Here is a 27,429-nt window from a genome sequence, read left to right as displayed (position 1 = left end):
TTTAATTTAAACTGGCGATTTCCAATAAAGCCTGGGATTATGGGTAAAATTAGATGGACGATTTCAGTTGCCAAACAATGATGTTCAAAGTGGCACAGGCAGAGGTCCCAAGCCAGATTGTCTTCTGTTTTGAACGTTATGCCTTGAATGCCTTTCTCTGGTTGCTGTTGAATCTCCACAAGGTCTCTCTAGGGTGACCCCCACAGTGGAAGACGTCATGGGGAACAGAGACTTTGACATTGCCATCCCAGCCTGCCAGCTGTGACCAGAGACAATTCCCAGCACCTGAACTGGACTCTAGAGATTCAGAGACCCAAGACTGCATTGAGGATCCTTTCTCTGCAATATGAAACTTGGAGGTTGGATGTGGTAGACCATCCTGGTTGCCTCAGGGGGAAGAGAAGAAGCCCCTTGAGCCAGACATTCAGTTCATGGCATCCTTGTTCACACCTGAGTGGGGAATTGAGTGCCACAGAGTGGGTCAGCCGCTGGACAGAGATCTTTGAGAAGATAGGTATCCCAGAAGTCCCAGAATCCAGGGAGTGAATCTTGGCTCACATCCTCAGAGCCAAAACAGTTAAGTGCAGTGGCATCAGGTGGGTGGGAAGAGGGAGGATGGAGAACTGTGGGAGAACTACATCAGGTTTCATCCCCCCTCTCCCACAGAGGATACTTACTTGAATGAGATGGGAATTTTCTGTAGTATTGCTCATTTATTTATCCAACAAACCATTATAAAGTGCGCCAGGCTCTGGGGCATCATACACAATGAAAGATTCCAGGACTGGTCCCACAGCACATGAAGAAACCATGGTTTGATCTGGATGCTGGTGCTTCATACCTGTCATCCTAGCTACTTAGGAGGCTGAGATCAGAAGATCGAGGATTTTGGCCCAGGCAGCAAAGCCTGTAAGACTCTTGTCTCTAATTAACAACCAAAAACAAAACAAAAGAAATGGATTGTAGCTCAAGCCATAGACTGTTATCTTTGAGTAAAAAGGCTCAGGAACAGCACCTAGGCTTCTTCAAGGCCCAGGATTGACACTGACACAAAGAAAGGAGAGAGAGAGAGAGAGAGAGAGAGAGAGAGAGAGAGAGAGAGAGAGAGAGAGAGAGAGAGAGACAGAGACAGAGAGAGAGAGAGAGAGAGAGACAGAGACAGAGACAGAGACAGAGACAGAGACAGAGACAGAGACAGAGACAGAGACAGAGACAGAGAGACAGAGAGACAGAGAGACAGAGAGACAGAGAGAGAGACAGAGACAGAGACAGAGACAGAGACAGAGACAGAGAGACAGAGAGACAGAGAGACAGAGAGAGACAGAGAGAGACAGAGAGAGAGGAGAGAGAGAGAGAGAGGGAAGGACAGAGGGAGAAAAAGAAGAATGGAAGAAAGAAGCGTTAACAGGCAAGCCTTGGTTTGGAATCCCTGGAACAAGAGAGCCAACCATTCACAATCTCTGTGGGGAGTTTCAGAGCCTAAAGCCAGTATGAAGGACCAAGCCAATGATCCCTCTGCAACTTCATTACATCCAGGAGCTGTGTGGTCACTGAACGCAGAAGGAAGCAGCCTTGGATAGACCCTAGGGCTCAAGGTGAGTCATCAGGTTTCACTCATCCACAACCCTAATGAGTTTAATTTCTGGTCACATAAGAAGAAAGTGTCCAAGGGCTAGTCTATTGGGGTAAGGGGGGGGCAAGGGATAAGCAGGAAGATGAAGAGGGAGGATGATCCCAGGTCAGCTGTGTCTGGACATTGGAGCCATCATCTCACCTGACAACCTAGACGACCATTGATAGAGCCTTTGACACAACCACACTGCTATTAAAAGTCCTGGCACCTTACGTTCACTGTTGACAATCTGGATGTCATTCACTGAAGGATGACTGTGCAGTAGAATCTTGGGGACTGGGACTTTTGAGGGCTCAATCTGAAGATGAGAGCCCCGGTGTTCATTCCTCCACCAGAGACAGAAGTAAGCATACCACTGGCACAGGACAGCCTGGGAATGAGGGCAGCAGTTGGGACCCATGTTCCCCCGCGACTTCATCTAGAGGGTGCTAGTGCCCCATGAATGCCATTCTCAGAGGCAAAAGTGGGTCTCTTTGCTGGATCAGTCTTTAGACTAGATGGCAGATCTGGGCTTCAGAGAGGGCAGACTAACGGTGGGGCAGGGCTGGGTAGAGGCTGGTGGGAAAACCAGAAGCACTGGGATCTGAGCAGAGTTGTTTCTTTGATAATACTCACACCCTAGAACATTGCTGGGATAGATCAGCACTTTACACGTTCCCAAGATAGAGGGACCTAGAGCCCCCCAGTCTCCGTCCCTTGTACAAGAAACCATTTGGTTCCCATATCCTGTGGTTGGATAATTAGACCTCACCTCACTGCCCAGTGTTGAGGCAGGACAATGAGAGATCCTGAGTCTTTGATAAGGCCAGTGCATCCTCATTATGAGTTTGCACTTTAACGTACTAACTTGGTGAATGGTCAGTCCCCTGTAAGACTGCCATGATGTAGGACACAGAATCTACAGAATTAGAGCCAGATGGGGTCTGTTTTGGGAGGCTTGAGTATTATGTGTGAGCTTTGAGCTTCCGTGTGCCCACCTGATTCCCGTTCTTGTGTGGGTCTATGCTAGAAAAGGCTTGAAACTAGGGCATGGGTCTTGTCTTTTATATTGCAAGATAGCATTCTACCATTTGAACCACAGCTCCACTTTTAGCTTTTTTCGGTGTTTAATTGGAGTTAAAGAGTTCTCATGGACTTTGCTGCCAACTGGTGGCATCCAACTGCAGTCATCATATCTCACTCTCCTGAGGGGATAGGAAGATAAGCATGGAAAATTATGTTTAGCCGGGTGCCAGTAGTTCAAGGCTGTCATCCTAGGTACTCAGGAGCTGAGATCTGAGGATCAAGGTTCAAACCAGCCTAGGCAGGAAAGACCCTGAGACTCTTATCTCCAACAAAACACCAGAAAACAGGAAGGGATGTTGTGGCGCAAGGAGTAGAGTGCTCACCGTGAGCTGAAGAGCTCAGGGACAACACCTGAGCCCAGAGTTCAAGCCCCACAACCGAAAAAAGAAAGAAAGTAGAACATTTTTGCCTGCAAAGATGTGGAGGTGTGTGTGTGGGTGCTGTGGTTGAGAGACCAGGTGCTGGCCTTATTGTCCAGATCTTTCTAAGAATTCCCCAAGTTTACCCCAGTTTGAAGCCCCAGTAGGATGGGTGGTTACTTAACAAGAACTCAAGAGGACCAAGCCTGTGGCAGGCAGGTAGTGGGACAATGGGTGATGGGGTGGGATTGTTTTGTCTGTATTCTCTCCATTGAAGGATGGATTTAGGTGTTGGGTGTCAAAGTCTGAATTCAAGAGTTGCAAGAAGTTTGTGGCCTAACAAATTGGATTTTCTCTGGGTATATAAAGGTGGCTGAAGCGGAGCGTCACTGATGGCTCACAACTGTCATCCTAGATACTCATAAACCTGAGATATAAAGAACATGGTTCAAAGCCAGCTTGGGCAGGAAACTCTGTGAAACTTGATATCCAATGAACCAGCAGAAAACAGGAAGTGGCACTGTGGCTCAAGTGGTAGAGTGCTCATCTTCAGCTGAAGAGCTAAGGGACAGTGCCCTGGCCCAGAGTTCAAACTCCATGACCAACAATAAACAAAGAGGTGGCTGAGTTTTCCACATAGCAGTGTGTACGGTAGGAAATTCCATGCTGGGTTATGAAACATTCCAGATATGTGAGAGGCTCAATGATGTGTCTACAGTTGGTCTGAGTACGATAGTGCCATCCTCTCATGGGGGCAGATGTGATCCTAATGGAGAGGTTCATTGTTCTGTTCTCAGGAACTGCTGAGGCCTTGGAAGGTCCATGTGTGTGTGTGTGTGTGTGTGTGTGTGTGTGTGTGTGTGTGTGTGTGTGTGTGTGTGTGTGTGTGTGTCTGTGTAATTTTCCCTCGTCTTTCTCTGTCCCCTTCCTTGATGCCTGTCTTCCTCTTTCTGACCTCAGATGATGCTGCTCCTCCACACTGACCTTGCCTTTAGCCCCCTATCAGGGTCTACAATGAGTCCTAAATTGACAGAGGCCTGTGTTCCAGCTTTTCTCTGGGGCACAAGTCTAGCTGTCCAAATATTTGGCAACCTCCAGGGGATTCTGGGACAGCAGTGCCAGCTGGCATAGGGTCTCCCCTGCCTCAGAGGGAGGGTATTAGTCATGTGATATCCTGTCCCTTTCCTCAGCTGGGCCTCTGACTGCACATCCATCTCAGCAGGCTGGAATTGGAGAGGGGAATGGGAGGAGTTGCTGGTGGCTGTGGGCAATTCAAGCTTGTAGCTGAATGAAGGCATCCCAAACAAGGAGGATCCAGGGTTACATAGGAGGTGAGGCTAAGGTGGCTTAGGAAATGCAAATATGTTTTATTGCAGGAAAGTCTATCTTCCGGCCTCAGCTGGGCCTCTCAGGTCCTTCTAGTCAATTCTGGAAGTCCAGAATACTGAGACACAGACTTCAGATTCTAGGGCCAGGGAAGTGGGGGATGAGAGAATGGTATGGCTAATAACTCAATGTTCTGGGGCATTACCTTGACCTGGCTATGCCCCCCTTTGTGTATGTTCACTTCATAACACAATGTTGGCCACACACCGGCCACTTGTGACAGTACTGTGGAAGTGGCAGGAGTGGAAGTGAGTTCTAGGATGACCAAAATATTGATTTATGGCCTGTGGGGGTGGCAAAGGGTGTCTTTAAAAAATCTTAGAGCTGAAACTCAGGGCCTAGGCATTGTCGCTGAGCTTCCTTTGCTCAAAGCTAACATTCTATCACTTGAACCACAGCTCAATTGTTTTTAGTAGTTTATTGGAGATAAGTGTGTCACGGACTTTCCTGCCTGGGCTGGCTTCAAGCAGCCATTCTAAAATCTCAGCCCCTTGAGTAGCCAGGATTGCTGGTATGAGCCACTGGCACCTGCTAAGGATGTTAGTGTTTGTGTGTGTGTGTGTGTGTGTGTGTGTGTGTGTGTGTGTGTGTGTGTGTGTGTGTGTGTGTGTGTGTGTCTGTGTGTGTGTTTACCAGGACTTGAACTCAGAGCCTAGGTACAATCTTTCAGTTTGTTTGCACAAGGTTGGTGCTGTACCACTTGAACTACAGTAGCTCTGCCTCCCAGTTTTTTGGTGATTCATTGGAGATAAGAGTCTTCCCAGGCTAGCTTTGAAGCTTGATTAATCCTCAGGTCTCAGCCTTGAGTAGCTAGGATGACAATCCTGAGCCACCAGCACCCAGCTGATAATGCCCTTTCTCCACAGTGGACTGGGAGCTCCTGAAAGCTTTTCTTTATTTTTCTTCTGTGAGTACTGGGGCTTGAACTCAGGGTCTGGGCTCTGGTCTCTTAACTTTCCCTCAAGGCTGGCACTCTACCACTTGAGCCACAACTCCATGTCTGGCTTTTGGTCGTTCATTGGCAAGAAGAGTTTAACTAACTTTCCTCCTCTGAGCTGGCTTTGACCCATGCTCTCTGATCTCAGTCTCCTGAGTAGCTCGGATTTACAAGGGTTGAGCCACTGGTGGCATTGGGTAGAAGCTTTTCTTAAGCAAGAGTTCTTCACTGCATTTTCCCTCACTCCTCCATGCAAAGGAGGCCTGAGGGTCAGCAGCTGTGAAAAACAGGCTTCCAGCCACAGGAAATGGCTGGGGTCAATGATGAAAAGACAAACTAATCATCCCCGGGCCCCATTCTGGGACACCCTCTGCCTTACCTGTGACTCTGTGTACAAACCTTGTCCCAGCCTTGAATGTCCTGACAGACTTGTCTGAAGCCTCAGAACCTTCATCCTACCCACACCACCTGCTCTACACTACACCTCAGGACCTTTGCCCATGCTGTGTACCTTCTGCCTGAGGCTATCTGTCTTGTAGCCACATCTTAGAACTCCTGTGGAATTTTGGCACTGGTTATATCACCTCCGGGAGCAAGTCTTTCCTTCCCTTTCACTCTTTTTTTATATTGAGTTGTTAGAGATGGAACTTGTGCAGGCTGACTGGTAAATACTCTATATTGGTGTGTGTGTGTGTGTGTGTGTGTGTGTGTGTGTGTGTGTGTGTGAGAGAGAGAGAGAGAGAGAGAGAGAGAGAGAGAGTGTGCATCTGTGTGTGTGTGTGTGAGTGTGTGTGTGTTTGTGTGTGTGTGCTAGTCTTGGGGTTTGAATTCATGACCTGGACACAATCCCCAAGGTTTTATGCTCAAGGGTAGCACTGTACAACTTGAACCACAGCTCTGGCTTTTTGGGTGCTTAATTGGAGAAAAGAGTTTCATACAGGCATCCTTGCCTTCACTGGATTGCAATTATGACCCTCAGATCTCAGCCTCCTGAGTAGCTAAGATTACAGGGGTGAGCCACCAGCACCTGCCTTCTATACCTTTATAGGTGATTAATCTTTTCTCGTTGACAGTTTAAGTATCTTTTCCTTGGTCAGAGTTGATCCTGTGTGGATTATAATGTGACGGTGGGATGTCCTATTCTGATCTGGTCTGTTCGGAGTTCTAAAAGCTTCTTGTATCTGAATAGGCCTATCTTTTTGCATGTTTGGGAAATTCTCTGCTAGGATCCTGTTAAACAAATTTCCTAGACCATTGACTTCTGTTTCTAGGTGCTCCTCTACACCCATTATCCTTAGATTATGTCTTCTGATAGTGTCTTCCAAGTGTTGCATAGATCTATCATATTTTTTGGACTTGTCTTGGATGGTTGTATGTTCTTTCTCTATAATATCTAGGCAATCTTCAATCCCTGAGATTCGATCTTCTGCATGGTCTACCTTGCTGTCAAGACTTTCCACTTTGTTTTTTTTTTCTTTCTTTTCCTTCTAATTGGTCAGCTTTGATGGCTTCAAATTCTTTGTTGAAACTTTGTTTTAGATCTTGTATTGACTTCTTTACTTCCTTAATTTGGTGTTCAGTGTTTATTCTCAAATCACTTAGTTGATTGGTTATGGTTTCCTTGGACTCCCATTCCTTCTGTTGGGTTCCATTCAGCATTCCCTTTGTGGTCTCCCTAAATCCCTTCAGCTCTTTGTTAATGGATCCCATGAATGCCTTTAGTGATCTTTGTGTATTCTCATCCTGTTCTCTCAATTCCTGTATTACTCTTTGCTTAGCTTCCTCCCGTTCATGCCATTCTTGTAGTTCTCTTTGAGTGTTCTCAGCCTCTTCACGCCATTCCTGCCTTTCTCTTTGAGTATACTCAAGCTGTTCACGCAAAACCCGTGTAAGTTTTTTGAGTAGCTTCCTCACGCTCATGATATTCCAGTATAAACCTTTGGAATGCCTCCTCTCTCTCCCTCTCATGCTGATACAGGGTACTTTGTATGTTTCCAATCTTTTCCTGCATTGACCTTTTGTTAGCCTCCTCTCTCTCCCTATCACGCTCCTACAGAGTTCTTTGTATGTTTTCAATCTTTTCATTTATCATGTTTGCCAGCAGTGTTTGTAGAGCTATTTGGAAACTCTCCTCTGGATTATTCATTATCTGATCTGTCCCCTGATTATTATGAGTGGGAGTGGAGATACCTGGACTTGCCATTTTTCTTTTGGTTTTCCGGCTTACTCTGCCCATTTGGGATGAAAATAACACTAGTTTTGTGCTAGAACACTAACTTAAGGCAAGCATCAACCAAATGCTGTATTTGCGCAGTCAATAGTCTGCAGATACAAACAAGTTCAACAGATACCTCTTTTCAACATCAAACAACTATATATAAATGGGCTATGAACCGCAAAGAAGAATTTGGTTAACCAGAAATTATTAGGGTTAGGGAGAGATGTGGGTATAAAATAGGAATAGAGTGATGTGGGAAGGTACAGGGAGAGTTAACTTAACTAAGTCCTAGTCTCAAAGCAGGAAAGAGGCTGGATAGGATGAAAGTTGAGAGAGAGAAAACAAGAAGAAAGAGAAAGGGGAAAAAAGAGACCAGAAAAAATATAAAAATAAAAATTAATAATATGCAGATGGAGAACAAACTAGTCAAAGAACTTGAACATAGTGAGAGAAAGGGAGGTATATAAAGGAGATGTGAAAAACTTAAAAATAAAAATACTTAAAATATTATATAGGTATAAAGAGGTCGTACTGCTATTATGGAATTTAAGTCTCAGAAGTTTTGAATTGACTAATAAATTTGTGGATTAAGTGTGTACACAATGGGGGATAGGGTCTAATAGTCAACTACGGGTTTATCTGAGGATGTGAAGAATAACAATTAAGTCCCATAAAGAAGAACAAAAGAAAGATAGGTGAGAAGGTTAACTAAGAAAGAAAAAAAGATCAGAAGTTCAGTCGAGCTAAGCAAAAAACAAAAAGAATTTAAAAAAAAAAGAAATAAAAAAGAAAGAAAAACGCACACACACATGTATCCCTAAAATAAAGAACATAAGGGGGAAAAAAGTTACTAGAAAAGAATTTTTTTCAAAAAGGTAAAAATTAATTACTCAATTCAAAACCTCTGAGACGTAAATTCCTTAATCGCAGTACTGCCTCTTTATACCTATATAATATTTTAAGCATTTTTTAAAGTTTTTCACATCTCTTCTATGTCCCTACCCTTCTATCAATATACTCACATTCCTCTCTAAATAGATTGTCTCTTAATCTCCATAATAACTTTAATTTTTACGCTTCTATTTTTTTTCTGGTCTCTTTTCATTTCCCTTTCTCTTTGTTCTTTTTCTCTCTCTCTACTTGCATCCTACCCAATCTGTTTCCTGCATTGAGATTAGGACATAGTTAACTCTCCCTGTGCCTCCCCACACCAATCTATTCTTATGTTTTACCCACATCTCTCCCTAATCCTAATAATTTCTGGTTTTCCAAATTCTTCTCTGCGGTTCGAAGCCCATTAACATATAGTTGTTTGATGTTGAATAGATGTATCTGTTGAACTAGATTGTACCTGTAGACTATTGACTGTACAAATGCAAACTTTGGTTGATGGTTGCCTTAAGATAGTGTTCTAGCACAAAACTGGTGCTATTTTCATCTCAAATGGGCAGAGTAAGCCGGAAAAACACAAGAAAAATTGCAAATCCGGATATCTCAATTCCCAATCTTGATAATCAGGGGTCAGAACAGATAATGAATAATCCAGAGGAGAGTTCCCAAATGGGTCTACAAACACTGCTGGCAAACATGATAAATGAGAAGTTTCACAACTTACAAAGGACTCTGTATGAGCATGATAAGGAGAGAGAGGAGGCATCCCAGAAGTTTATACAGGAATATCATAAGCATGAGGAAGCTACTCAAAAACTGATACAGGATTGGCAAGAGCAACTTGAGAATACTCAAAGAGAAAGGAAGGAATGGCGTGAGCAGGCTGAGAACACTCAAAGAGAACAGCAGGAATCCCACGAACGGGAGGGAGCTAAACAAAGAGGAATACATGAATTGAGAGACCAGGTAGAGAATACACGAAGATCACTAAAGGCATTCATGGAATCCATTAACAAAGAGCTGAAGGAAGTCAGGGAGACCACAAAGGGAATGCTGAATGGAACCCAACAGAAGGAATGGGAGTCCAAAGAAACCATAAGCAATCAACTAAGTGATTTGAGAACAAACACTGAACACCAAATTAAGGAAGTAAAGAAATTCATACAAGACCTAAAACAGAGCTTCAACAAAGAATTTGAAGCCATCAAAGCAGACCAATTAGAAGGAAACGAGATAAAAAAAAAAAAGTAGAGAGTCTTGAAAGCAGGTTAGACCATGCAGAAGATCGAATCTCAGGGATTGAAGACAGCCTAGATATTATAGAGAAAGAACATACAACCATCCAAAACAAGTCCAAGAAATATGATAGGTCTATCCAACACCTGGAAGACACCATCAGAAGGCCTAATCTAAGGATAATGGGTGCAGAGGAGCACCTAGAAACAGAAGTTAATGGTCTAGGAAATTTGTTTAACAGGATCCTAGCAGAGAACTTCCCAAACATACAAATAGATAGGCCTATTCAGATACAAGAAGCTTTTAGAACCCCAAATAGATCAGACCAGAATAGGACATCCCACTGTCACATTATAATCCACACAGGATCAACTATGACCAAGGAAAAGATCCTGAAAGCTGTCAAGGAGAAAAGGATGATCACCTATGAAGGGAAACCAATCAGAATCACCTCAGATTTCTCAGCAGAGACAATCAAAGCAAGAAGAGCCTGGAATGATGTATGCCATGCCCTAAAAACAAACAACTAACAACCAAGAATACTGTACCCAGCTAAACTCTCCTTTGTACCTGAAGGCCAAATAAAAACCTTCCATAGAAAAGAAAAATTGAAAAAATACATCTCCACGAAACCAGCCCTACAAAAGATTCTTAAAGACGTCCTACACATAGAAAACCAACAAGACCACAATAAAGGCCAAGAAACTGCACCCAAACTGAGAATCCAAGAACCATAGGAAGAACCCAGTTCTCGCAGTCCCCAAGAAGGTGGATAGCATGGCAGGAACTCCCAAATACCTCTCAGTCGTATCTCTTAACGTTAACGGACTGAACTCTCCAATTAAGCGACATAGATTGCCTAGTTGAATTAAAAAACAAGACCCTTCTATCTGCTGCCTGCAGGAGTCACATCTTGCCCGTAAAAACAAACACATTTTCAATGTTAAAGGCTGGAACAAAATCTATCAAGCAAATGGCCCCCATAAACAGGCGGGAGTTGCAATCCTAATATCAGATAAAATAGACTTCAAATTAAAATTCGTGAGAAGAGATAAAGATGGTTGCTACATACTAATTAAAGGACCTCTCCTTCAGGAGGATATTACAATTCTAAATATCTATTCGCCAAACAATGGAACACCCACATTTATCAAAGAAACACTACTTTCACTCAAATCCCATATAGATCCAAAGACATTAATTGTTGGGGATTTTAACACACCACTCTCCCCACTAGATAGATCAACTCGGCAAAAACTCAACAGAGAAACCGCAGATCTAAACAACTGCATAGATCAACTAGACTTAACAGACATCTACCGAACATTTCACCCAGCAGCATCAGAATACACGTTTTTCTCAGCAGCACATGGAATGTTTTCTAAAATAGACCACATTTTAGGCCACAAAGCAAACTTGTCTAAATTCAGAAACATTGAAGTTATACCTTGCATTCTCTCTGACCACAAGGGAATGAAATTAGAACTCAACACCAAAAGCCACCAAAGAAAGTCCGGTATCACATGGAGGCTGAAAAACACTTGTTGAATCATACGTGGGTCATGGAAGAGATTAGAAAGGAAATTCAGATGTTCATGCTATTCAACAAAAATGAACACACAAATTACCAGCTCCTCTGAGTCACAGCAAAGGCAGTACTCAGAGACAAGTTTATAGCTCTGAGCTCCTAAATCAACAAATTGGAGAGATCGGAAACTAACAATATAATGACATATCTAAACCTCCTTGAAATAGAGCAGCAAGCTAAACCCCAATCCAGTAGACGGAAAGAAATAATCAAAATTAAAACAGAATTAAATGAATTAGAATCCAAAAAAACTATAGAAAGAATCAACAAAACAGAGTTGGTTCTTCGAAAAACTTAACAAAATTGATAGACCCTTAGCAAATCTTATCAGAAAAACAAGAGAACACACCCAAATTAATAAACTCAGAGATGAGAATGGAAACATCACCACGGAAACAACCAAGATTCAGAACATTATAAGGGAATACTTCTCAAAACATTATGATAATAAGTTTGACAACTTGAGAGAAATTGACCTTTTCTTAGCAAATATTGACATGCCAAAACAAAACCAAGATGAGTTAAACTATCTTAACAGGCCCATATCAAGCATTGAAATAGAAACAGCTATAAGAGTCCTCCCAGCTAAGAAAAGTCCAGGACCACATGGTTTTACAGCAGAATTTTACAAGGCCTTCAAAGCAGAGCTCACACCAATACTCCTACAACTCTTCAATGAAATAGAAAGAGAAAGCTCACTACCGAACACATTCTATGAAGTCATCATAACCCTCATAACAAAACCGGACAGGGTCTCATCAAAGAAAGAGAACTATAGACCCATTTCTTTGATGAACATTGATGCAAAACTTCTCAACAAAATTTTGGCCAATCGACTTCAACAATTCATCCAAAAAATTATACACCACAATCAAACAGGATTCATTTCAGGGATGGAAAGGTGGTTCAATATACGTAAATCAATTAATATAATTCATCACATCAACAGGAACAAGAATAAGAACCACATGGTTATCTCAATAGATACAGAAAAAGCATTCGACAAGATCCAACACCCCTTTATGATGAAGGTTTTGGAAAAATTAGGAATCCATGGATCATTCCTCAATACAATAAAGGCTGTATATGACAAACCTACAGCCAGCATTATACTCAATGGTGAAAAACTTAAGCCATTTCCTCTTAACTCAGGAACAAGTCAAGGATGACCATTCTCTCCACTTCTCTTCAATCTAATATTAGAATGCCTAGCTACAGCAATAAGACAATATGGAGACATAAAGGGGATCCAAAAAGGGAAAGAAGAAATAAAACTCTCCCTCTTTGCAGATGACATGATCTTGTATTTAAAAAATCCCATAGACTCCACTCCCAAATTACTCAAGCTGATTCAAAACTTTGGTAAAGTAGCAGGTTATAAAATTAACCCCCGAAAATCAATGGCTTTTCTGTATGCCAAGAATGAGAAAAGTGTGGCTGAAATTAGGAAAGCCACTCCATTTGTAATAGCCCCACAAAAAATAAAATACCTAGGAATTAACTTAACCAAAGAAGTGAAGGACCTCTATGATGAAAACTTTAAAATCTTGAAAAAGGAAATCAACACAGAACTTAAAAAATGGCAAAACCTCCCATGCTCCTGGATTGGAAAGATTAACATCAGGAAAATGGAAATACTTCCCAAGGATATCTACAAATTCAATTCAATACCTATCAAAATTCCAACCTCATCCTTCAAGGAAATAGAAGAGGCAATCCAAAAATTCATATGGAACAATAAAAGACCCCGAATAGCAAGAACGCTCCTCAACGGAAAGAACACTGCTGGAGCAATATCAATACCAAATTTCAAACTCTGCTATAAAGCTATAATAATCAAAACAGCTTGGTACTGGCATAAGAACAGACCTCAGTACCAATGGAATAGAATTGAAAACCCAGAAATGAACCTACAGACCTATAGCCATCTAATCTTCGATAAGGGAGATAAAACAATCCAATGGAAAAAAGACAGCCTCTTCAGTAAATGGTGCTGGCAAAATTGGTTAACTACATGTAGAAAACTAAAGCTAGATCCTTATATATCACCCTGCACCAGAATCAACTCCAAATTGATCAAAGACCTTGAACTCCAAGCAGACACTCTGAAAACATTACAGGATGGAAAAGGAGAAACCCTAGGTCTCCTTGGCTCAGGCCGAAATTTTCTGAATAGAGACCCGGAAACACAACAAATCAAAGAAAGGTTGGACAAATGGAATTGCATAAAGTTGCAGAGCTTCTGCAGGGCAAATGACATAGCTAGCAAGATAAATAGAAAGCCCACGGAATGGGAGATGATCTTTACTTGCCATACAATGGACAACTGTCTCATATCTAAATTATACTTGGAACTCAAAAAATTAAACCCCCCAACAACAAATCCTCAAAGAAACAACTGCCCAATAAATAAGTGGGCAAAAGATTTAAAGAGAAACTTCTCTGAAGAAGAAAGAAGCATGGCCAATAGACACATGAGGAAATGTTAAACGTCCCTAGCAATAAAAGAAAGGCAAATCAAACCAACATTGAGATATCACCTCACACCAGTTAGGACAGCAAAAATCAAGAACTCTAACAACAACAGATGCTGGAGGGGATTTGGACAGAAAGAAACCTTACTTCATTGTTGGTGGGAGTGTAAACTTGTTCAACCACTTTGGAAAGCAGCATGGAGGTTCCTCAAAAGACTTCACATAGAACTCCCCTGTGACCCAGCAATCCCACTTTTGGGCATTTACCCAAATGTTTACAAACAAGACCACACTAAAGCTACCAGCACAACTATGTTTATTGCATCATTATTTACCATAGCTAAGATCTGGAACCAACCCAGATGCCCCTCAGTAGATGAATGGATCAAGAAAATGTGGTATATATGCACAATGGAATTCTATGCCTCCATCAGAAAGAATGACATTGCCCCATTTGTTAGGAAATGGAAAGACTTGGAAAAAATTATATTAAGTGAAGTAATCCAGGCCCAAAGAAACATAGGTCCCATGGTTTCCCTTATTTGCAATATCTAGTATATGTATGAGTCAAGAAGAAAAGGTCAGATGACGTGATGTCAGGAAAATGAACCCTTAGATATGTATTTTAATGTTTTTTTCTTTCATGCATGTGTTTCTAATGCATTTATAAGATTATCTCTTTGGTGCTTTGTATGTCCCTGCCCCACAGTATAACCCCTGCTTTCACTATATTTGATGTCAGTATAACTTGTGGAGGAGATGGGGAAAAACCAGTTGTTTAAGGATACTGATGGACCTGTTGCAACAATGAGAAGTACAAGTTGTCATGTCCAAAACGAGCTTTACAATGTCGGTGCGGGGGGGGGGGGGGGTTAGGTGGGAGGGAGGGAGGACGGAGAAGGATTGGGATTGTGGGGGAGGGGGGAGTCTGGGAAGTGATGTGAAGGGTAAACAAAGGAGGAGGCTGCAATGTTTGGTAAGAAATGTACGCATTATCCTGCCCATGCAATTGTAACCCCTCTGTACAGTATGTTCACAAACAAAATAAAATTAAATTAAAAAAAAAGGTAATAAAAATTAAAAAAGTTTTAGAAAAGATTTTTTTTTGTAAAAGGTATTAAAAAAAAGAAGTGGGAAAAAAAGTTCTTTGATTTTTTTGGGAGGGTTGGGAAAAATCCTCTATCTCCCTTGTGTCTGTAATCAGCCTCTGGTTGGAGTCTCTGGTCTGGTTGTGGTCCTGTGGGTTGGTTTGTTTCTTAAGTCAGTTTGTTTGGACAGGCAGAAAAATGCTCTGCTTTACCCAGGATTTTGTGATCCACCTCCCAAGTTCGTTAAATGGGAGGGGGTCTACTTTGAGTATCACAAAAGAGGGAGATTGCTTTTTCCTCATGTTTGGAGATGCTGTGATGAGGCTAGGTTCTGGGTAGAGTTGAGGCCTTTCAGCAAACACTAGCTTTTCCCAGGGGCTAGTTTGTGAGAAACTCACAGAACCCAGCCTGGAGCCACTCTCAGGGTTTCTGTTTACTGATGTCCAGGCTGCTAAAGGGAGGGGCAGCCTCTGGCTCTGGTTACTCATTGAAGAAAGCCACTCCTAGGACTGGTGCCCGAACTGGGTGACTTTTCGCTGGGTGGAGCTGAGTCTGGCAGGTCACACCATTAAGTTCTTGTGACCTGCTAAATTACCCTAGTTTTATTCCAAGGCCTGAGTTGGAGCTAGCAGCTCCACCGAGCTTTGTCGGTATCCAAGATGGAGATCTCCAGTACTGGGGAGGATTGGCCTTCCCGCCTCTGCTACCTGAGGATTGAGGACGTCAGTCTTCTACTCATGCCGAGTCTTGGTTCCTGGGTCGTCTCTGGTCTGCAAACTGCAGGATAAAGATGTCTGCTCCTTGTCGGTTCTTGCTGGTGTTGAGTACAATACGCTCACCCACCACGTTTGGCTCTTTCGTCCCAGACTCTCTCTCGGTATTTTATTTTTTTGTGGGGCTATTATTAATGGAGTTTTTTCCCCCTAATTTCAGCCACAGTTTTCTCATTATTGGCATACAGAAATTCCATAGATTTTTTTAGGGTTAATTTTATAGCCTGCTACATTGCCAAAGTATTGAATCAGCTTGAGTAATTTGGTAGTGGAGTCTATGGGATTCTTTAAATACAAGATCATTTCATCTGCAAAGAGAGAGAGTTTTACTTCTTCTTTCCCTATTTGGATCCCCTTTATTTTTGCATCGTGTCTTATTGCTGTAGCTAGGCATTATAATGCTAGATTGAAGAGAAGTGGAGAGAATGAACATGCTTGTGGAGTTCCTGAGTTAAGAGGAAATGGCTTTCGTTTTTCACCATTAATTATAATGCTGGCTGTAGGTTTGCCATATACAGCCTTTCTTGTATTGACGAATATTCCATGGATTCCTAATTTTTCCAGACCCTTCATCATAAAGGAGTGTTGGATTTTATCAAATGCTTTTAGTGCATCTATTGTGGTAACCATGTGGTTCTTATCCTTGTTCTTGTTGATGTGATGTATTATATTAATTGAATTACATATATTGAACCAGCTTTGCATCCCTGAAATGAATGCTGTTTGATCCTTCTGTATGATTTTTTGGATGAATTGTTGAAGTCGATTGGCCAAAATTTTGTTGAGAAGTTTTGCATCAATGTTCATCAAAGAAATGGGTCTATAGTTCTCTTTCTTTGATGAGTTCCTGCCTGGTTTGGGGATGAGGGTTATTATGGCTTCATAGAATGTGTTTGGTTGTGAACTTTCTCTTTCAATTTCATTGAAGAGTTGGAGGAGTATTAGTGTGAACTCGGTTTTGAAGGCCTTGTAGAATTCTGCTGTAAAACCATCTCTTCCTGGACTTTTCTTAGATGGGAGGTCTCTTATTGCTGTTTCTATTTCAATGCTTGATATGGGCCTGTTAAGATGGTTTAATTCATCTTGCTTTAGTTTTGGCCTGTCAATATTTGCTAGGAAAAGGTCTATTTCTGCCAATGTCTCAAATTTTAATTTGAAGTCTATTTTATCTGATATTAGGATTGCTATTCCTGTCTGTTTATGGGGCCCTTCTGCTTGGTAGATTTTGTTCCAGCTTTTAAAATTGAAAATGTGTTTGTTTTTATAGGGAAGATGTTACTCCTGAAGGCAGCAGTTAGAAGGATCTTGCTTTTTAATCGAACTAGACAGGCCATGTCACTTAATTGGATAGTCAAGTCCATTAATGTTGAGGGATAGGACTGAGAGTTTTTTTTTGGAGTTTCTGCCATTTTATCCACCTTCGTGGGGGCTGCAGCTACTGGATTCTTCCAATGGTTCCTGGATTCTCAGTTTGGGTGGTTTCTTGGCCTTTTTTGTGGGCTTGTTGGTTTTCTATGTGTAGGACATCTTTAATTATCTTTTGTAGGGCTGGTTTTGTGGAGATATATTGTTTCAATTTTTCTTTGCTATGGAAGGTTTTTATTTGGCCTTCAGTTATGAAGGAGAGTTTAGCTGGTTATAGTATTCTTGGTTGATAGTTGTTTGTCTTTAGGGAATGGCATACATCATTCCTGGCTCTTCTTGCTTTGAATGTCTCTGCTGAGAAATCTGAGGTGATTCTAATTGGTTTCTCTTTATAGGTGATTGATCTTTTCTCCTTGACAGCTTTAAGGATCTTTTCCTTAGTCTAAATGGATCCTGTGTGGATTTTAATGTGAATTTGAGATGTCCTATTCTGGTCTGGTGTATTTGGCGTTCTAAAAGCTTCTTCTATCTGAATAGGCCTATCTTTTTGCATGTTTGGGAAGTTCTCTACTAGGTTCCTGTTTAAAAAAATTCCTAGACCATTAACTTCGTTTTCTAAGTGCTCCTCTACACCCATTATCCTCAGATTAGGCATTCTGATGGTGCCTTCCAAGTGTTGAATAGATCTATCATATTTCTTGGATTTGTCTTAGATGGGTGTATGTTCTTTCTCTATAATATTTAGGCTGTCTTCAGTCCCTGAGATTCGATCTTCTGCATTGTTTAACCTGTTGTCAGGACTTTGTTTTTTGTTTCTTTTCCTTCTAATTGTTCAGCGTTGATGGCTTCAAATTCTTTGTTGAAGCTTTGTTTTATATTTGTATGAACTTCTTTACTTCCTTAATTTGATGTTCAGTGTTTATTCTCAAATCATTTGATTGGTTATGTTTTCCTTGGACTCCCATTCTTTCTGTTGGGTTCCATTCTGCATTCCCTTTGTGGTCACACTGACTTCCCTCAGCTCTTTGTTAATGGATTCCATGTTCTCTCAGTTCATCTTTTACTCTTTGCATACCTTCCTCATGTTCATGCAATTCCTGTAGTTCTTTTTGAGTGTTCCTAGACTGCTCATGCCATTCCTGGCTTTCATTATGAGTGGTCCAAGGTGTGCAAGCAATTTCTGTATGATTTTTTCTGGGGGGTTCTGGTCGTGGTTCCTGAACTCTGGGCCTGGGCACTGTCCCTCAGCTCTTCAACTCAAGGCTAGCGCTCTACCACTTGAGCCAAAGCAGCACTTCTGCGTTTTTTTTGCTTATGTGGTGCTGAGGAATCAAAAACAGGGCCTCATAGATGCAAGGCAAGCACTATACCACTGAGCCACCTTCCCAGCCCTTGTCCTGTATCAGTTTTTGAGTAGCTTCCTCAAGCTCAATGTATTCGTGTTTTAACCTTTGGTTTGCCCCTCTCTCTCCCTATCACATTCATACAGAGTCCTTTTTTAGGTTTTCAAACTTTTCATTTCCCATGTTTACCAGCAGTGTTTGTAGAGCTATTTGGGAACTCTCTTCTGTATTATTCATTATCTGTTCTGCCCCTGATTATCACGAGTGGGAGTTGAGATACCTGGACTTGCCATTTTTCTTGTGTTTTTCCAGCTTACTCTGCCAATTTGGGATGAAAATAACACCAGTTTTTTGCTAGAACAGTTTCATAAGGAAAGCTCCAACCAAAGTCTGTAGTTGCACAGTCAAATTCTGCAGATACAATCTAGTTCAACAAATATATCTATTCAACATCAAACAACTATATGTACCTGGGCTACGAACCGAAAAGAAGAATTTGTCAAACCAGAAATTATTAGGTTTAGGGAGAGTTGTGGGTAAAAATACGAATAGAGAGATGTGGGAAGGCACAGGGAGAGTTAACTTAAGCAGGAAATAGGTTGGATAGAATGAAAGTAGAGAGAGAGAAAAAAGAAGAAAGAGAAAGAGCAAAAGAGACAAAAAAAGCAAAAATTAAAAATTGAAGAGTGCAATGCTTAAAATTATGCATACTCAAAACAAAATGTTGAGAGAGGAACATGGATATAATGAGAGATGGGGAGGGATAGAAAGGAGAAGTGAAAAAATTAAAAATAAAATTGCTTAAAATATTATATAGGCATAAAGAGGTATTATTGCTATTATGGAATTTAAGTCTAAGAGGATTTGAATTGAGTAATAAATTTCTGAAATAAGTGTGTACACAATGGGCGATAAGGTCTAATAATAGAGTATGGGTATATCTGAGGATGTGACAAACAGCAATTAAGTCACACAAAGAAGAATGAAAGAGAAGAAAAGGTGAAAAGAATGAGAAAGGGGAAAAAAATCAAAAGTTCATTAGAGCTAAACAAAAGACAAAAATATAAAATTTTTAAAACGAAAAACTAGAAAGAAAAATGCACATACAGGTATACCCCTAACACAAAAATTATAAGATGAAGAAAAAAAGTTACTATAAAACAATTTTTAAGTTAAAAATTATAAAGTTTTAGACAAAAATTTTTTCATAAAGGTACAAAAAAAGTTCTTTGATTTTTTGTGGGGATGGGAAGATCCTGTATCTCCCTTGTGTCCATAGCCATTCTCTTGTTGGAGTCTCTGGTCTGCCTGTGGTGTTTGATTTTCTTGTGGCTTGGTTGTTTTCTTAAGTCAGTTTGTTTGAGCAGGCAGAAAAATGCTTTGCTTTACCCACAATTTTTTGATCCTCCTCCCAGGCTAGTTCAATGTGAGGGAGATCTGCTTTGAGTATCTCAAAAGAGGGAGATGGCTGTTTCCTCTAGTTTGGAGATGCAGTGATGAGGATAGGTTCTGGGTAGAGTTGAGGACTTTCAGCAAACAGGAGCTTTTCCTTGGGTGTCTAGCTTGTGCGAAACTCACAGAGCCCCACCTGGAGCCATTCTCAGGGTTTATGTTTACCAAATTTTAATTGATTTTCAAGGATGTTAAAGGGAGTGACAGACTCTGGCTCTGTTTACCCAGTGATGAAAGCCACTCCTTGGGCTGGCACCCGAGCTGGGTGACTTTTCCCTGGGTAGAGCTGAGTCTGTCAGTTCAGTGTGGGTTCTTGTGACCTGCTATATGACTCTAGTTTTCTTCCAAGGCCGGAGTTGGAGCTAGTAGCTCAGCCGGGCCTTTGTCAGTATCAAAGATGGAGATCTCCAGTAGTGGGAGGGAAGGGTGGCCTTCCCTCCTCTGCTCTCTGAGAAGGAGTGAGGACTTCAGGCTTCTACTTATGCCGAGTCTTGCTTCCTGGGTCATCTCTGGTCTGCAATCTGCAGGATGAAGATGTCTGTTCCATGTCGGTTCTTGCTGGTGTTGAATAGGATCTGCTCATTCGCTGCTTCTGGCTCCTTCGTCCTGGACTCTCTGTGTTGCAGCTATGGCGATCATGGCCGCTGTAGCCACAGCCGGGGCTGTCTGCTTGCCTGGATTTTCCCTCTCTGGCCTAACTCTCTGTACTGTGATGTCATACTTGGTGTGATTTTCTGGCTTAGGACTGTTCACTGAAACACTAAAACTGTTTTCTAGGCTACAGCTTGTTTAGCCTCCAGCTTCTTCTCCGCCATCTTCACGGAACTCTAAAGATATTCGTAAAGTATATATTGAAGGGAGAATTTTCTTCCTTTACCAAATCTATGCAAGATCTATGCTAAACAATTGATATTTTACTGTACCTTTCCTGCAACCAGTTTGATATACTTTAACACTTGTCACAACAAGTTTCTCTATATTCTACTGGAGATTTAATTTTTCATGTATGTATGTATGTATGTATATATATATATATATATATATATTCATATGTATGTTTATATGTACTATCTATATATGTTCCAATGTGGATAATGAGACTTGAAACTTTACTTAGTTTTGCTGTTCAGCAGTTAATCTGATCTGCTCATTCTGTAACAATATTAGTGCTTATTCTGATCATTCCTTTATTTACCACACCATCAGCCTTGTAAAACCAGTTTCATTTCCTGGAGAAGATTACCAATCAGTCCAACTAATTTGCACCTATAGGGTTTTAATAAAGCAAGCTTTAGGGAAGTAAGATAACATGAAGTGACAGCTACAGTATTTCTACAGAGACCTGACATTTTTCACATTTCTGCCTTCCTCCTCACACTAAAGAAAACATTGACTAACACTATAAGCATACTGCATTTATAACTTAATTAACAACCTGAAGGCTTCTTTTCCATGATTATTGACATAAACTTTTGGAAGAATTTTATGATTGAGATGGGATACCATCCAAAACAAAACCACATATCAAGAATGCCAATGTTTTCAACTCAGTGTACTAAACAAAAAGAGGGAGAAAATTAAGGTTAGCTATATATTTTAACCACAAATAAAGGCAATATCAAGATATTTTAAAATTGTATGTTTTTACTGGATAATGTGGTTCAAACCTAAAATATTATCTACTTGGAAAAGAGAGATCAGAGAATTCCAGTTCCAGGAAAGCCCAGACACAAAAAGAAGTTTCAGAATCTCTAACCATTTGTCGGGTGCAATGTTTTATGCTTGGGTTAGGAAGACCTCAGTCCAAGCAGGCCCAGGCATTGTGATATTACCTCAAAATAAACAATCCAATTATAATCTGCAGGTATGATAGTAGTAGAGATGCTATTTCACAAGTATAGGGTTTCGGTTTCAATCCTCCAGTATCGCTAGGAATTTAAGGATTTGCCAGGGTAAGAATTTGGCATGTCTAAGGCCAAGACTTCATACTAGTTTTACAAGCTCTAATAAAAACTTTACCTCTTTTAATATTTTTTACAGTATCACCATAACTTCCATGCCCAAAACAAATAATTTCCTATTAGAGAATTTATTCTATCAATTAAGTAATATGTAATGTCCCACTGAAATCATACTAAAGATCAAAAACCCATTGTCTTAGAAAGTGACTGCAGATGAAAACAGGATCTCAAAGGTAGCATTTAACTTGAAGTCTCCTCCAAGAGAAGCAGAATACCTTGAATATGCCAAGGAAAGAGGAATCAGAAGCAAACTCTGATCTTGCAGTTGTAGTTCCACCAACTCACAGGCAATGTTTTACAATGTTAATCCTACCCAATCTGTGGTAGTTTATTATTACAATTACTAGCAAACGTGCAATCTATAAGATATGAAATGTCATTGTCTCTTGGGGTCCATGACTCAACTTTATAATCCTAGTGCTTAAGAAGGATGAGACTTGCGGGTTAATGGTTTTCATGCTGGAAGGAAAGTTCATGAGGTTCTCTTTCCAATTAACTACAAAAACTTCTGGGCTGGATACATGGTTCAAATGGTATACTGACTATTGTTAGCAAACAAACTGAGAGCATGAGATATGTTCTACCCCAAACTGCTAGAAAAAAAGTCCTTAGAATAATATTATGAGAAGCAGAATTATGAATAGGAAAGCAGAAGCAAAAGAAATAAACTTATTGATATAGACATAGCTTCCCAATGTGAAATATGGCACAAACTCTAATAATTACTGTTTTCCTTCCTATACAGAAGCAATAAATGGTACTTTTACTTGACGAAACTAAAATGTAAAACTATATGCAATAATCACATTTTACTTTTATGTTTCCATAACTTAAGTGGTTTTCCTACAAATTTCTAGAATAGTGTAGCTTTGGAAATTCAATAAAAGTTGCATTTCATATAGGATTACATATCCTTGCAAGTGTTGTCTAAAATTGATCTACACTGAAATGTTTTCCATTGATATCTTTCTCAAGATTTCAAATGTTTATATTTTCAGCTGACCTTCCAAAACCTCATAGCACAAACATAATTTTTAGTTTATTCATGCAATCATAGGAACATGTAAATATGTCTCAAAATGTTAATTACATTTATGTAGTGTCATTAATGTAGTATAACTAATAGAATTACGTATATACCCTGAGGGAAATAAGGTACTTCTGTCTAAATATAGACTTGCAGGCACACACACACACACACACACACACACACACACACATATATATTGAACACTTTGACTCAGGTTAGTTTCCTGATATTGGGTTTCAAACAATGATCTAATAATCATAATTTCCTGTCCAGACATAAAATGCATTCATAATTTTACACGTACAAAAACTCCAGATCATTCAAATTAATGAGAGTATTTCACAGACCCACCCAGCTCCTGAGCCATCTACTTCCTGATTTCATTCATTCATGATGATGCATTTTTCATAGCATAATTAAAAATCTTTTTGAGTCTCTCTGATTAGCAAACAATAATATGTCATCATATAATAGAAGATGTAGATAAAATTACTTGTCCCTAAGGTAATGTTTAATATATCTTAACAAAGACTTCTTTTTCCACCTTGCAGAGTCTGTTTCTGGCATTTTGGCCTAATGTCTAATATTAAATCACAAAGGACATGCCCTATTCCTTAATTCATTTTCCCTAAAGGGTATGCTAAGTAGTTGAATCTGATTTGTTTGCTGATTCTAAATTAAATTTCCTCAACAACTTGAATTACTGTTTATGTTACTCTTAAGCCATTTGAAATATGAAATAGAACTGGAAATTGCACTCGGCAATGATTTGTGAATGGCATTAATTGTTGTGGAGGGATGAAGGATTTGAATTATCGAGAGTGCCTTAAAAATGGCACTATTAAGTAAGCTTTTAAAGTGTGGTGTTCTTATTTCATCTAAGAAGATAAAAGTTTGCTTTTCATCACATTCTTGCCTAAAAAGCACTATAATTAGTACCGTTGTACAGTTGATGTCCAGCTGCGACTGTATTGAAACCTACAAACAACTGCACAGCTGTGTTAGCAGCTCTAGATTTTGAAATTTTCTTCTAGTAGCACTTGTGATTTGAGCCAAGATTCATGGGATAGTCACATAATCCACAATTGCAAAGCACCACAATATACAAAAACCACCTGCAAACTGGGATCCAATTCTTTTCTTTGTTGTTTCCTTTTTTTATTGATTCTCTTTAAAGAAGCTAAGGGATGTTTATTTCTCAGTAATGTTGATGTGACTTAAATTTTCCAGATTTTTCAAAAAAATAGATATAAAATAGACATATTTAATTACAAAATGCAGCTAAACATTTGCATGATATTTTTATTCTAATCCTTTTCTCAGTTATCCTCAAATAATATTGAGATGAGCCAAACTTATGTGTAAATTCACATGTATCAAGCACACAGAACTCTGGAATCTTTGGGCTTTTATTTCTATATCAATTTCACCTAGAAAATAAAATTATCACTTGCTTCATATCTTAAGTAATCTACTTAAAACAAGTTTTTATTAATTTTATAGTAGATCACATACACTATGGAATTGATGCATTGCATAATTTTTTATTCTTTATTTTCACTGAATTAATATTACATTTATTTTCTTCTTTGCACATGAAATAATGACATTATTGAAGATAAAACATGCTTGTTTTTCATATTGGTAGCCTAAATGGAACTATTAGCCATTTTGAAACTTTAACTTTAAAACTGAACCTTCAAATTTCACTAGGACTTGAATTGTGTTATTTCCAACTTTAATATTAAAATAAAAAGTATTATTAAGTAGAAGGAAAAATTATGTTATCACACCTTACTTCCTGAATTGACTTTATGATAAAAACAATTTTATTTATATAACAAGATAGACATAATTAAACAAGCCGTGAGACATGAAAACAGAAAAATTCCTTTTTGGTTTTGTGTTTGTTGTTTATAGTTTGTGATGATTCTGTCTTCTTTACCTTATACTTGGTCTATTCATTGTACTTCTTGAGAAAAGTGAGGGGATGGGAACAGAGCATTAGGGAAAAGAGTGAAAAATTGCAGCAATAAAATTCATTGAACATTGATTAAAATAAACTGTTTAACACATGGTGGGGACAGGAGGGTGGGACTGGGAACAAGTAAGGGGACTGAAGACATTTCACAAAAGGAAATGTACTCATTACATGACTCATGTAATTGTAATCCATATATAAATCACCTTAATAAGAACAACAGAGTAAATTTATTTTAAAATGGTAAACAAAATATTTCTTGTAATCCTAGAAGTTTGTTTTGTTCATTAGTTTGGGCTGGGTGAGTCTATCTCTGAAAATAGCTATGTTGACATTCATCAGTCAAATTTTTGAGCTATTAGAGGATAACAGTCAATCTTGATTGTGGTTTTTTGGTGACTCTGGTTCATTTATTTCTTTAGTCTAAGTTGAATTATTTCTGTCTACGGGTTTTGGTTTGGCTTGTTCCTGCTTTTCAAGGACCTAGTGGTGCATCATTAGTGCTGATTAAAGATTGTTCTAATTTGTTGATGACATACTCAAAGCTATAAATTTTCCTCTGAATATTGCCTGTGCTATTCTACCTCCTCCAAGAGGAGGTAGAATTTTGTGTGTTCAATTCCACTGTGTTCCATAAATGTTGGAAATCCTTCCATATCAATTCATTGAGTCACTGATGATTTAGCAATGTGTAATTCAGTCTGTGAGTTTCAGAATTTTTGTGATTCCTTTTGATGTAGAGATCAAATTTGGTGCCATCGTGGACTAACAAGATACAAATAGTAATTTCATTTTTTTAATTTTTGAATTATGACAGATTTTTCTTGTTATTTAAGATATGATCCATTTTGGAAAATGTTCCAGGCCTGCTGAGAGGAATATATACTGTGACACTGCTAGGTGAAATATTCTGTAGATATCTGTAAGGTATAGCTTGTCAATGTAGTTATTTAGCTCTGAAGTTTTTTGCTAAGTTTTTATCTGGATGGCCTGTCCAGAGGTAAGAATAATGTATTCAAGCAACCAACAATGTATTTGGATGTATGCATGTTTTTAGGGTAAGTAGTATTTGTCTGATGAATTTGGGAGCTCTAGAATTCAGGGTATTGATATTTAGAATTGTTATATCCCTGTGATGGAAAGTTTTCTTTATCAATATTTGATCTACTTCTTTGTCTCTTTTTACTGTCATACCACTTTTAATTTAAAGCATATTTTATCTAATATTATTATAGCTACTATGGCCTGTTCATGAGGTCCATTATTAATTTGTAAAATGATGTACCGAAGGGTTACAATTACTTAAGTCAGATAGTGAGCACATTTCTTTTTGAACAGTGTCACCACTTTCTTCATGGTCTCCCAGTTTTTCCCTTTCAACCTCCCTCTTGCAAAAGTTGTATAGTTCTTTTACAATGTAGTGCCCATTGAGTAGCAGTGCTGCATTTGTTCACCCTTTGTCCGCCCATTTCTGTGTTCCCCCTTGACCTTTCCAAAATTACATATAAGACCAAAGGTGCAGAAATTAAAAAAAAAACAGTATCACAACACAGATGGGAAAAGCAAAATATTAAAAAAACTCTCATTATCATTTCTTAGAGATCATTTTAGTGAACATTATTTTATATGATTATATTCATATAGCTATTGAGCCTTTGTGATCCTCTCCAAAAGGCATCCTCCCTTTGATCTCACGGAATAATTGTTTAGAATTCCATATAATGTATCATGTCCAAGTGTAATGTTTTCTCTTTTACTATCCAAGTGTCTTTACTTGTAGAATTAGAGGCACATTTTAATACAACATATGAGGGAAATCAGGCAACTTATATTTCTTTGAGTCTGTCTTCCTTCACTTAGTATAAGTTTGTTCCAAGTCTTTCCATTTCCTTATGAATGGTGTATTTTCATTCTTTCTGGATCAATAGAATTGCATTATACTGAAGAGTTTCTTCATGGCAAAGGAAAAAGTTAGCAGAATATATATATATATAAAGAGAACAGAATGGAAGATTTTTACTTGCTAAACATCAGACAAGTGTTCTCATAACTAACCTTTATTTAGAGATCAAAAAGTTAAGCCCAACAAAAATAAACCCTCAAATAAACAAGAACCTAATTAATATATGGGATAAAGACTTAAAGAGAACTTCTTAGAAGAACTAAGAATGACAAATAAGGGGCTGGGAAGGTGGCTCAGTGTAGAGTGTTTGTCTTGCATGCATGAGGCGCTGGGTTCAATTCCTTAATACCACATAAGCAGAAAAAGTTGGAAGTGGTGCTGTGGCTTAAGTGGTAAAGTGCAAGCCATGAGGTGAAGAGTTTAAGGACACTTTCCAGGCCCAGAGTTCAGGCCCCACAACCAAAATCAAAAAAAGACAAATAGACACATATCTCTCCATAAAAGAAATGCAAATGCAAACAACACTGAGATTCATCTCACCCCTGTTACAATGTAATTATGAAAAAAATGAACAATCACAAATACTGATAGGGTTGTGGCCCAAAGAAAACTCTATTACACTGTTGGTGGGAATGTAATCTTGTTCAACTACTTTGGAAAACACTATAGAAATTTTGTGTTATAAA

This window comes from Dipodomys merriami, unplaced genomic scaffold (assembly GCF_024711535.1).
Source record: "Dipodomys merriami isolate MVZ:Mamm:240054 unplaced genomic scaffold, mDipMer1.0.p SCAF_164, whole genome shotgun sequence".
In the NCBI taxonomy this organism is placed as follows: domain Eukaryota; kingdom Metazoa; phylum Chordata; class Mammalia; order Rodentia; family Heteromyidae; genus Dipodomys; species Dipodomys merriami.
This window is presented reverse-complemented; position numbering follows the sequence as displayed.